This window comes from Perca fluviatilis, chromosome 11 (assembly GCF_010015445.1).
Source record: "Perca fluviatilis chromosome 11, GENO_Pfluv_1.0, whole genome shotgun sequence".
NCBI lineage: Eukaryota > Metazoa > Chordata > Actinopteri > Perciformes > Percidae > Perca > Perca fluviatilis.
Window position 1 is genome coordinate 25,944,451 of NC_053122.1, and position 12,394 is coordinate 25,956,844.

A 12,394-nucleotide genomic window follows, 5' to 3' on the forward strand; every position below is an offset into this window, starting at 1 on the left:
CACACACACAAAATATTACAGACGCATAAAGCATCTCATGCAACCTCCTCCTCGGCTTCCCTGCGACCAGCTTCGATCAAAACAAGGGGACGAAACTCTTGAATCCAGCTTAATGCTCTCTGTCAAGACCTTGCCCCTTTGATGGATTTAGCCCTTTTGAGTTGCCACGACAACCGAGGCAGCACACGAAGTCGGACGCCCGCATGACTCGAAGTGAATCAAAAATGTCAGGCTATACGTATATCTGGATCAATGTCAACGTGCCGTCTCTGTTGCTTCCCTTTCTCTCGCTCTCTGGAGCCTTCCACCAGTTCAGCATAGTCGTGGGCTTGTAGTGCAGATACCTGGCAGGGAAATTTGGGTAGCATGAGCCTGATAGAGGGATTCCCTCCTGGGCTTTCAGTAACATTCAGGTTGGAATCTATGCAGGGATCTCTATTGTCTTTGACTGAGATTTTCTCTCGTTTTCATGCGTCGCGATGTTTGGTTGGCTTTGAACCCACCCATTTGATGAGTATTTTTTGTATGTACGTAATCGGTGTTGCAAAGCCATGAGAGATTGAGCATCAAGATGTTTTTACTTTTACCTACAGTTATTTCATTTTTTATGTCTTTATCCTCCTGTTTTTTTTTTTGTTTTTTTTATTGCCTACTTTGTTTACGCTAATTGTACTTTAACGAGCTTTGTTTACAAGGTTTTTTTTGTATTTCCCTACCCTTTTTCTGCCTGTGTCCCTTAGCTTGTTCATTTGAGTGTGTTTACTGACTTGACTAGTAGAAGCGATTTAGTCCCCCTATCCCTACTCTTTGCCCGCAGCTTCATATCTTCATATCTTAGCAGCCCCTGGATGCCTCCCAACCTGTGTCTTATTGGTTGTTTTGTTGTTTCATTGACATACTGTAGCCCAGCCACATCTGCCACGTATTCCTCAAGTCATGACCAATGCACCGTACGGATGTCTCCAAGGGAACTTAGCCCATTGTAAAATTAGTTAGCCTTTGATTGGTTGCTCTCCCAGTTACATTTTGGTGCAACTGTACATGTTATCCTTTTTTGCCATAGGTCTAGTTACTGTATTTTTCTTTTTTCCTTTTTTTTTATTTTACTTATGAATATGAAATACAAAATGAATGTGCAATATGTATACACACATTTTAAACTAAAGTATGTAGGAAAGAAAAAATACGCACATACAGCAGCCCCTCCATAATGTTTGAATGTGTAGGCCTGTTACTCATATTGGAAAACCTGTAGGAACACAAGCATAGGAATAAAGAGGAGGATGATAGAGAGACACTGACAGGGAAGTCTAGATGTTTTGAACGTGCTGTGCTTTTAAATAAGACTGTAAAGTGAAAATTGAATATTTAGCATTGTAGAAATTGCATGATAAAAAAGTGTGCAACTGTACCAAAGCACGAAGTGAGAGGATTGCGCTCCAGTCGAACAACTGAAGAAATTCCTTATGATACACTCCTTATTTAATTGAGAGTATACAGCATAAACTCGCCAACCTCATAGAGTGCAGGTAACATTTCTGTATCTTCAAATTGGTTTGTGTATGACACTGTATGTGCAATGTATATATAAAAAAAGGGTCTTTGATTCTGTCAACTGCCATTTGTTTAAACAAATGTATAGCATACAGTACAGGCCAAAAGTTTGGACACACCTTCTCATTCAATGTGTTAATTTATTTTCATGACTATTTACATTGTAGATTCTCACTGAAGGCATCAAAACTATGAATGAACACATGGAATTATGTACTTAACAAAATTTTTTGAAATAACTGAAAACATGTCTTATATTTTAGATTCCTCAAAGTAGCCACCCTTTGCTTTTTTATTAATAAGGGAAAAAAATTCCACTAATTAACCCTTAAAAGGCACACGTGTGAAGTGAAAACCATTTCAGGTGACTACCTCATGAAGCTCATTGAGAGAACACCAAGGGTTTGCAGAGTTATCAAAAAAAGCAAAGGGTGGCTACTTTGAAGAATCTAAAATATAAGACATGTTTTCAGTTATTTCACACTTTTTTGTTAAGTACATAATTCCATATGTGTTCATTCATAGTTTTGATGCCTTCAGTGAGAATCTACAATGTAAATAGTCATGAAAATAAAGAAACACATTGAATGAGAAAGTGTGTCCAAACTTTTGGCCTGTACTGTACATTAATTACTTTAGGTTTTCAGTTTGGTGGAGATATTCTCTGAATGGCATCAGTATGAGTGACACCCTTGCTTCAGTCTCTTTCTTCCCACAGCTGCCCTCAAATTTTGCTTTGCTTGTACTGAAATAAGTTAGCATTAATAATAAAAAAAAAGGCATAGTCAGGTACTCTTACTTCTTCTCTTATCAGATGTCCACTAGCTCCACACAGAGGGGTTATTTTAGTACCTAAAAGTATTTGACAGTACTATCATGATGAGGTGGGAAGCTGTTCCTTCTGTTTTTTTTATACCAGTTCTCTTTGCTGCTTTTCCTCTGCCTAACTAGAGGCAGCTAGTTGCCTTCTGACACACAGGAGCTGTCTTCAGGGGTCTTAAGAATGTGAACGAGCCCCACATTTTGTTGATAGCACAGAATGCCGTGTCCTGCTACATCAGTTTGAACTAACGAGTCAAAGACAGTGGGGTGGTGCAAACTGTTGTTTTCACTTGCATTGTAAAAAGGTTGAGGGAGGGGAAGGGGGGGGGGTCAATGATTGAAATTCATTCAAACTACAAAGTATTGTACAGGTGTAAATTCTCCTGTTAACATATTTAATAATCTTTGTTACTAACCAGTTTTTGGGGTCTCCTCCTTGATTTGTGTGGTTAAGTGGCCCTGCGAGCCAAGCTATTGCAAGTGTCTCCTTCCTTATTTATTTGTGATTTGGCCTTGAAAATGATGTAATGAAATAAAAAAGGTTGTGTTGTAATTTGTGTGTGTGCATGTTTTATTTTTATTTATTTTTTATTTCAGGACAATGCACATTTGCTGAACATGTACAACAGTACATGTAAAAAAACGCCAGATTGTAGCCCAAGGGCTAATTTCCATCTGTAGTCCATTAGGCAGGTTAAAGTTACAATAAAAAGGACACAAGATATACAATAGAAACATTTCCTATAAAACAAGGAGCAACAGGAAGAAACAAAAAGGAAAACAGGACAATTCATTAGTAAGTGTTAAAACGGAGACACAATTCATTAGTATGCTCTACTGGGCTAATACGGTACAACATACCGTTAGAGGTGGTTGCACGTTTGGTTAGCTCTAAGCCACACCTTTACTTGGCTCTTAAAAGGTGGCCAGAGTGGGACATTCCCTTATAGTTGGGGGTAGTGTGTTCCATAATGCACTACCGTTAATAGAGTGCATTATAGCTGAAGGAGGTTTTTCTAAAAGGAACCTCAGTTTGTTTACAACAGCTCTGGTGAGCCGAGTCGGTCTGTATTTAATAAACTCTAGCAGAGGGGATGGCGCCAAGCCATGTAGTACTTTATAAATTAAGCATATTGAGGAAAATTTACAAAAATTCATTAAGTTATATTTCTCTAAGATCTTGCAATGATGATTGTGTGTGTGTGTGTGTGTGTGTGTGTGTGTGTGTGTGTGTGTGTGTGTTTTCAACACCTGGACGCAATCTGTGAGGCACACCGTGTGATAACGATCAACAGCTTGATTAGAATCATCCTGAAACCAGAGTTTCTATGGCAACGAAGGCCAGTGTGTCTTTGAATGTGTGTGTTTGAGTGAATGTGGTTCAATCAGAGCTAGTAAACAAAAGGATTTGTTTTTTTCCTTCCAGGCTTAAGACGTGTCAATCACTTGATTTATTAAAAAGAAGAAGCTCGGCTCCCTGCGCCATGTGCACCTGCTGTCCTGCCGCCAAATGCGTCCGAATAAGTCAGAGTCAGAGCATTTAAGCAGTGTCTGCTTTTCTTAGGATGAAGATACTCAATTAATCATGGATATATTAGGCCCTGATCTTACACCAGTGTTTTGATATCAGCAATAGCAATAGGGCAACTAACAATTATTCTCATCGATCCTTCTGCCAACTATTTTCTCAATCATTTTGTCTGTAAAATGTCAAAAGCTGACATATTTCAATTGCTTGTTTTGTCAGTTTACTAGCATAGAAGACAAAGAAAACCAGCAAGTATTCACTTCTGAGAAACTTTTTTAAAAAATGTCAAAATTCTATATTGAACAGAACGTTTTCTGTCAATCAGCTAGATGATGAATGGACTAATTGTCTCAGCTGTAAGCAGCAATTGTTCTTTGATTCATTCGACTTGTGTCATAATTTGCTCCACAGCTTTAAGGTAATAAAACTGTTGATGAAATAATGGGTACAAAGTAATTTGAATACGTTGTATACATGTTCTACAAGTTACATCGTGAATATATAAAGCTTACTAATGCCAAATAAAATCTGCCTAAGGGCTTGTAATACACATTACAATGTATTTTAAGCTATAATAGGCCTACATATTACAATTAAATCAAAGTTTAGTACTGACTTTCTGTCATATTTGCTGAAACTGACCATGTTCGAGTAGAACTACCTGAAGCAGGTAATTAAAAAAAGAAAAAGAAAAAAATCTGGCTCCTCTGGCACCACCTACAGCCTGTAGTGCGATTTTCAAAAATCCACCGCTCCCTGTTCAGATGCACCAATCAGGGCCAGGGGGGGGGGTGTCTAACTGCATGTCAATCACTGCTCATGCACACACATTCATTCTCCCTTGTGGGAGGAGGGGCTTAGGAGTCCGAAAAGGGGGACTGACTGAGAAGTTGATGTTCAAATTTTTTTGGCTAAATCCAGGATATTCCCAATCATACCTACAGCACCTTTAATGTATTGGAATCAGTGGCGGGCCGTGTATTTTACACCTGGGCTTTCACTATCCTACAGCAATTAAACCACCTTTGAATCGTGTGGAATAAAGTGATTTAACACAAGGCTCAGCACCTAGAGAGTTTAAATACACTATTGCAGAGACATGAATACACCGTGACTAAAGCCATCACTTTCATGCAGCATGACATGATCCTGCATCACACAGTCAAAATGAATGTAATTACCAAAGAAAAAAACAAACAACCGGTCACATTCACTCATAGGACGACCAGAAAGCAATCGAAAACACAAATAACACAATCAGCGATCAACAGGCTTCCCCACAAAATAAATTCCAGGGCACAGCAGCCACACACTGCTCAAATCTTTAACACCAGCAGCAGCTATCAAAAGCGAGCAGTAATAGCTAGTAAAATCATTTTACTAAAATGCAGAAACATCCATTAAACTTACCAAAAGCTGCCCATCATTTGAAGAAAAAGTGCATCCACCTTTCTTTCGTTAGCTTTACATCTAAAACTAGAAACGAATTTGAACTAACATTAGCCTACTGCTACAGTTATGTGATGCTAGCTAGTTTTGCTTCTCGGCCACCGTATGTTAACTGGTCCGAAAAAGGTCGACGGCCAGCTAGAAGGCTCGTCTGTAAAAGAATACGCCCAACAGGGCAAACTCGAAATTTGATTGGCTAAAAAATATGGCAATCAACAACATTGTCCCTATTTGCTTAAACAGCAGAGGGATTCACTGGAAATTCTCAACGCCTCAGAGTAGATTTCTCACCCGGAGACAGCACAGAGGTGAAATCTGATTGGATAAAAGCTCTAATTTATCGTGGACTGGTTGAGTCAGTGGGCAGAGCAGGCGCACATATACTGAGAGGTTTATGCCTCGACGCAGAGGTCTAGGGTTCGAATCCGACTTGTGACAATTTCCTTCATGTCTTCCCCTTCTTTCTCACCTACCTGTCCTATCAAATAAAGGCGGAAAAGCGCCCCCCCCCCCAAAAAAAAAAAAGCAGCAATACAATTATGGTAATGGACTGTAGGAATGGGCTTAAAACAAATATGAAATTAATAAATATATATATTTTAGAAATATATAGTTGTCAATATTGTATTCCAATCAAAGCCGTCAGGGCCAGCAAGGCCTTCTCTGCTGTCCAAGGGAATTCTGATAATATCTTGGACAGCACAGAAGGCCCTGCTGGCACTGACGGCTTTGATTGGAATACAACAAACCTCTCACGTCAAAGCTATCTGAGAGAACATGGGTACTTAAAGTCCTGCATGATTTTCTGTCTGTGCTGCTTTTGCATTTCATTACAAATAAAAAAAGCTACTGTATAAGACCAGAGAGAGATGAGTGATTCTTCTCACCCCTCCTCTCCTCTCGATTCCCTCCATCCAACCCTATGGGACCGGAGAGTGCGTCAGAGGCATTGAACTTCCTTCATTAGCCCACTGATTCTGACGCAGACACATATACACAGTGTACCTCTATAACACAAGACAACAACAACAACAACAACAACAGCACCAAGCAGTCAGAAACTGAGGAACATCTTCCATTTTGTATGAATGTGGTGTGTGTGTGTGTGTGTGTGTGTGTGTGTGTGTGTGTGTGTGTGTGTGTGTGTGTGTGTGTGTGTGTGTGTGTGTGTGTGTGTGTGTGTGCGTGTGTGATGGTCTTGTCTTTGCTCTCTGACACTGTACCCTACCTTTTTTCTGTCTCCTACCGTCTCCTATTTCTCCCTTGTCTCTCTCTCGTGCCTTGCTCGCTCCCTCTTCCTGTCTGTACTTATGACTCAGAAGTGCGCAAAAACTTTTATCTGTTTGTGCTTTGTGCTCACACACTAGTGTGAGCCAATAAGCCATATTGGAGTTTACCCAAGGATGAGCGGAGCTGAATCGGAGCTGTCTCATTACTCTGGAGAGGTGGGTGGTAGCTGGACAAAACTGAGAATAATTACATCGGAGGCTGAAAGATGGTGGTACAGCGAGGACTGCGACTGAGATGTGACACCTGACTGATAAAATGATATGTAAGACACACTAAGGTGCAGTAGGGATAGGCTTGATTAGAGATATGAAGTGTGGGTGAGCTTCCCTCCTCTTTCTGATGCCCTTTCTTAAAAAAAAAAAAAAAAAAACTACACGCCACTTTTGTGTGTGATGTAGCTCCCATAAATGTCTTAATGTATTTTTTTGCATTAACCCCTTTAACCTATTAAACCTCATTGGCATGACCATCATTACAAACGCATACTGTGTGATAAAGCACTGTTCAGCACCTCAATTTAAATTTAAACCCATATTCAAATAAATCCAAAGATACCAAATATGTTGTGTTGAAATACAGTAAAAGGTAAAACATGAGGCTTTTTCTTCTAATGTACTAATGCTGTATTGCATTTCAGCATTTCACTAATTTCACATTTTAGTGTGATATAACAGCAATTAAGCAACGGAACAGGCAGATACAAAAACGACTTTAAAGCTACTTAGGCGGGCATTTAAGGAGTGGCATTCTTTAAATGCCCGGAAAGTAAATGTGATGAAGTCTACTTTTGTGGTTTCCCATATCGTGCGCACTCATGCTGATTTTGTTTTTGGTCAAAGCCGACTTTTGGCTGCACCATGCCAGGCACACGCCCCATCTCAGCTGTGTCACCATGATGTGAGGGCCAATGTGGAGGTGGGAAAACGTGTGAGGTCTTGCAATTAGCTCTAGCAGTGTGTGTGTGTGTGTGTGTGTGTGTGTGTGTGTGTGTGTGTGTGTGTGTGTGTGTGTGTGTTTGTGTGCTTGTTTAACTATATTTGTGGGGTCCAAATACCGGGAGTCCAGTATACTTGTGGGGTCCCGACAGCTTTGTGGGGCCAAAATGCTGGACCCCACAAGTTTAAAGGGCTGTTTGAGGGTTAAGACTTGTTTGTAGGATTAGGGATATAATTAGGTTATGGTTATGGTGAGGGTAAGGGTTAAGGTTAGGCATTTAGTTGGGATGGTTAAGGTTAGGGTAAGGGGCTAGGGAATGCATTATGTCAATTGACGGGTGGCACTATGTCAAGATAGTGCCACAAACCTGCGCGTGTGTGTGTATATATATATATATATATATATATATATATATATATATATATATATATATATATATATATATATATATATATATATATATATATATATGGTTGGAGGGGGGTGGGGTGGACAGGCAGAGGGAGAGGCAACCAATATGTCTGGGCGATGACTCACCGATGCTGGGTATTTATAGCATCAGGAGGGAGGGTGCTGTGGAGTGGAGGAGCGAGGGGGCAAGTGGTTTGGGAGGCAGCCAGAACAGCATCATCACAGCGCCGACAGGGAGTGGTGGAGGGAGAGACAGAGACCGCAGAGATGAAGCACCAGAGAAGAAAAGGGGGGAGAGGTGGAGAAAGGAAAGAGAGGGATGGTGGGAGGGACAAAGCAGAGAAGAAGGTTGGGAAACAGGCAGTGTGGAGGAGGGGAGGGATGAGACTGAACATAATGGAAAGATGAGAGGATGAACTGAACTGAAGAAAATAAGGGGAAACAAAAATAGAACAGCATTCGCATTGGAAAGAGCATATTTAAAAAAGTATCTCACGTTTAAAAAAAACAACCTTGCATGGCGTGTCACACTGCAGAGACAACAGAACATGGGGGCGTACATAAGAATTTGACATATTGGGTTTTGGTATGATAACAAATATACAGTATCTCCATCTGCGCTGTTATGTGAACAATATCCTCACACATTTGCAAAAACACACACTTCCCTGCAGCCTCACATTGAGATGATGGCCAGATGGAGTCATGCAGAGGAGGACAGAAGAGGTGGCAGACTTTAATGAATCTAAAAATCCCTCACAGTTACCTAGGCGCTGTACATCTCAAGTAACAAATAAGGCTGTTACACGCGCAGCCAAGTAGGGAGACAAAAAAAAAAAATCAAATTAGAGAGGCAAAAAAAAGACTTTTTGGAGTTTCAAAACACATGAATGTAATAATGACAATTTGTATCATTTTTGCTGCAAATATGTGCATTACTGCTGGTCTACTCAGTTTCTTATTCTGCTCTCTTCTTTGACAAGATTCCTTGATGAAAAAACACATCCTGCCTCTGCCTCTGATGACGACGTCAGCCAGTGCGTCACACTGCATCCCTTACCATAGACACTAACATAATCTGTGCATGTGTGCTCATATACACACGCACACACACACACACACACACACACACACTCACAAGCACACTGTCGGTTTGTTAAAAAGGGATGAGTCAGAACACCAAGGTGAACACTCGCAGCCGTTGATATATACAGGGTAAAAAGAAAAGCAGGGGGATGGAGGGTAATAATAATGAGCAAAATGGAGATTTTGACAGGTTAGTGGGAGGCAGAGTGGAGAAAGAAGCTGAAACTGAAGATAAGTTTAGGAAAGACAGAAAATAGTGCCACAAAGTGGGGAACGGTTGGTGATACGACAAGAGAGAGCAAGAATCAGGTTTGTAATGGTGGAGGCAAGATGTGAGTGAAATAGTGGCTTTAATGTAGGAAAGTTGGTATGTAAAAATGAACTTAATGACAAATTGCTCTGGTACCCTAGGGGTTAAGGACGGGCACCTTTGTTGCATGTTATTCCCAATCTTTCTCTCCCTTCATTTCCTGTCATCTCACCACTGTCTAATCTAATAAAACACAACATGTCCAAAAGATATCTATAAATTCTTTTTAGAGTTGACAGTATTTTTACTGTAAATAAGAGTTAAAGGAATTCTCTTTCTTACCGAGAGTTAGATGAGAAGAGCAATAGCACTCATGTCTGTTGCATGTATAGGTCCTGTTTGTTCATGTGTGCCTGTGTGAAATGTAAAAAATGCTTCTTAAATCGCAAGGACAGTTGCTGCTCCTGCTTAAGAAACCCGTAAAACCACAGCTTGTTCATATTGTTTTTGTATGACTGAACAAACCAGATATAATGTGTTATTAGTGAGCTTTAGAAGGGCTGGTCCAGTAGGTCGATTTTGGAAAGAGCCCAGCTAAGCTAAGCTAACCAGCTGCTGGCTCCAGCTACATATTTACCATACAAAAAGACAGGTATCAATCACGTCATCTAACTCTCAGCCCAAAGTGATGTGGGTCCCAAATGTCAAACTTCCCATTAGTAGAAAGAGACTCAGCTGGTGAACTCGGTCTCATTAATACAGAGATATTTAGCCCTCTCCCACAGGTTTTCTGCTGCATTCCTGTAGCATTACGTGGACATGTGCCCTTTTCAAAAAGGCTAAGCTTGTATAGATTATCCACCTTCATTCCTTTCATACACTCCTTCAGTTTTCCTCTCTCCTCCCTATGTTGCTCAAGACAGCACACTTCTATCCTTATTTCTGCCCCTCTGTCCTAATGGCTCAGACAACATATTACAGCCCTAATCACCCCCATCTATGTTCCTGGCTGAAACCACCTGCCTCCTGAAGACAAGGACCATGCTTTAACCACAGTAATTGGCGCAAGGGAATGGGGTGAGCCGGATGGGTACAATAGAGGAGAAAAGTATTGCATGCATGCCACTAAGAAAATGTCTATCTTAAGAAAGGAAGCGACCAATGGAGGAGAGGAGGATACCAACATGTGGGAGGAGATGATGGTGGAAGCACAGCATCAGAAGAAAGGCTGTGAGGCAGCGTCACTATGGAGACGTTGGTTGAAAAGGTGAGCCATGACAACGGGCGTGCCATTCTCTCCCCGCCTCAGGATGGTGTGACGAGGGCGAAGAGGTGAGCAGGAGGAAAACAAATACCCTGACGCCTTTCTCTCTCTTTCATAATGATCATCTTCTTTTCCTTTTCTTTTTACATGCCAATTCAAGAAGAAATTCAAGGTTGAAACGATGGAGTGTTTTGCAGCTCTTTCCTTATCTTGGTTGGTTGAATCACTAGTCCTTGAGCTGATAGAGTATAAAAGCAAGAATCTGAACACACATCAAAAGATCAAAAAGACACGAGATGCAGCTTTATGAGAGTGAGTGTGTGTGTGTGTGTGTGTGTGTGTGTGTGTGTGTGTGTGTGTGTGTGTGTGTGTGTGTGTGTGTGTGTGTGTGTGTGTGTGTGTTTATCTTTGCAGTTGGTTCTCAGTGAGCACATGCATGTGAACACATGGGCGTGTGCTTTCGTGCCATTGTGACGCACACAAGCCGTTGTTGAGCTGATATCATTCTCTCCCCGCGGCTTTGATTGACATGTGGATAAACAGCAGCAGTATCCCAATTGCCTGATGTGGGGATTAGAGACTGAAGGAGGAGGAGGAGGAGGAGGAGGAGGGAGGTACATAGTGGTAGATATTTGCAATGATCAAGCAGACAAAACAATACAAATGTTCTTTGGGTGGAGTGGGGAAGAGAGTAAAAAATGTAATCGGACATGCAAATTTGGATGTGGCTGAAACTGTTCAAACCACTCCCTGAAACAATCACACTCTATGTTAGTGAGCTCAATATACTGTACTATATACTGTATACCACTGTGTAACCAACACAATATTTTATAGCAAGAACGAGAGAGAGGGAGAGAGTTCAATCATGTAATGTAAAGCAGGAAACAAAACCAATGAGAGAGTGTGGCACTAAGGACTCTTAATCTAATTACTAAAATGTACCCTCTTTTCCCTGCTGTAATCCACATCAATAAATAGAGAGAAAGGGCGAGAGATAAGGGACACAGCCGTGTCAATCAGTAGAATTATTTCTCTTGTTTTCAATGTAACGAAGTGACTGTGCGGGTCTGTTTGGAACGATGCACACAGACAGCACATCGCAAGTCCCGGAGAGGAATCACAGATTCAGCCAGTGAATCTTCCACCAGCAGGAACCTTCTGGGATTTGAGTTTTTTTTTTTAAAAAGAAAAGAAACTGTGATCCATCACTCTGAATCCTTAGGGGCCTGATATACTTTACACAACATATAAGAAAACAAAAACAAAAAACAGATAGAGAAGTTTAGATAAGCTAAGATTCCACACAAATATGGATGAAATGCCTTTTAATAGCATCAGTCTAATTCTATTTTATTAATTGAAATGGAAACCTTAAGTGGTAAAGTGAAACCTAAAGAGAGAACATTTTAATAGGAATTTTTTGTTTTGCGTGCTCTCCTCTGACATACTTTGCCACGTGACTCAATGTAGACTCAGTGCTGGAAAGCAACTAAGTACATTTACTTAAGTGCAGTTTTAAGTACTTTATTCTGCTACTACTACTAATGTTTTTACTCCACTACATTTATTTGAAAGCACATACTTTTCAGATTAAGATTGCACATACAAAATGTATGAACTTATACAATGCAATGCATTGTTGCAGATCTTTGTATACTAGCAGAAAGATTAGCTCCACCGCAACCAACTACAACCGTAAGATGCTACTCATGCAATGAGGAATCAGTATCAGTAACATTTTGCTGATAATGCTAATGTATTTTAACATAAGTAGGAATCTAAATGAAGGACTTTCCACAGT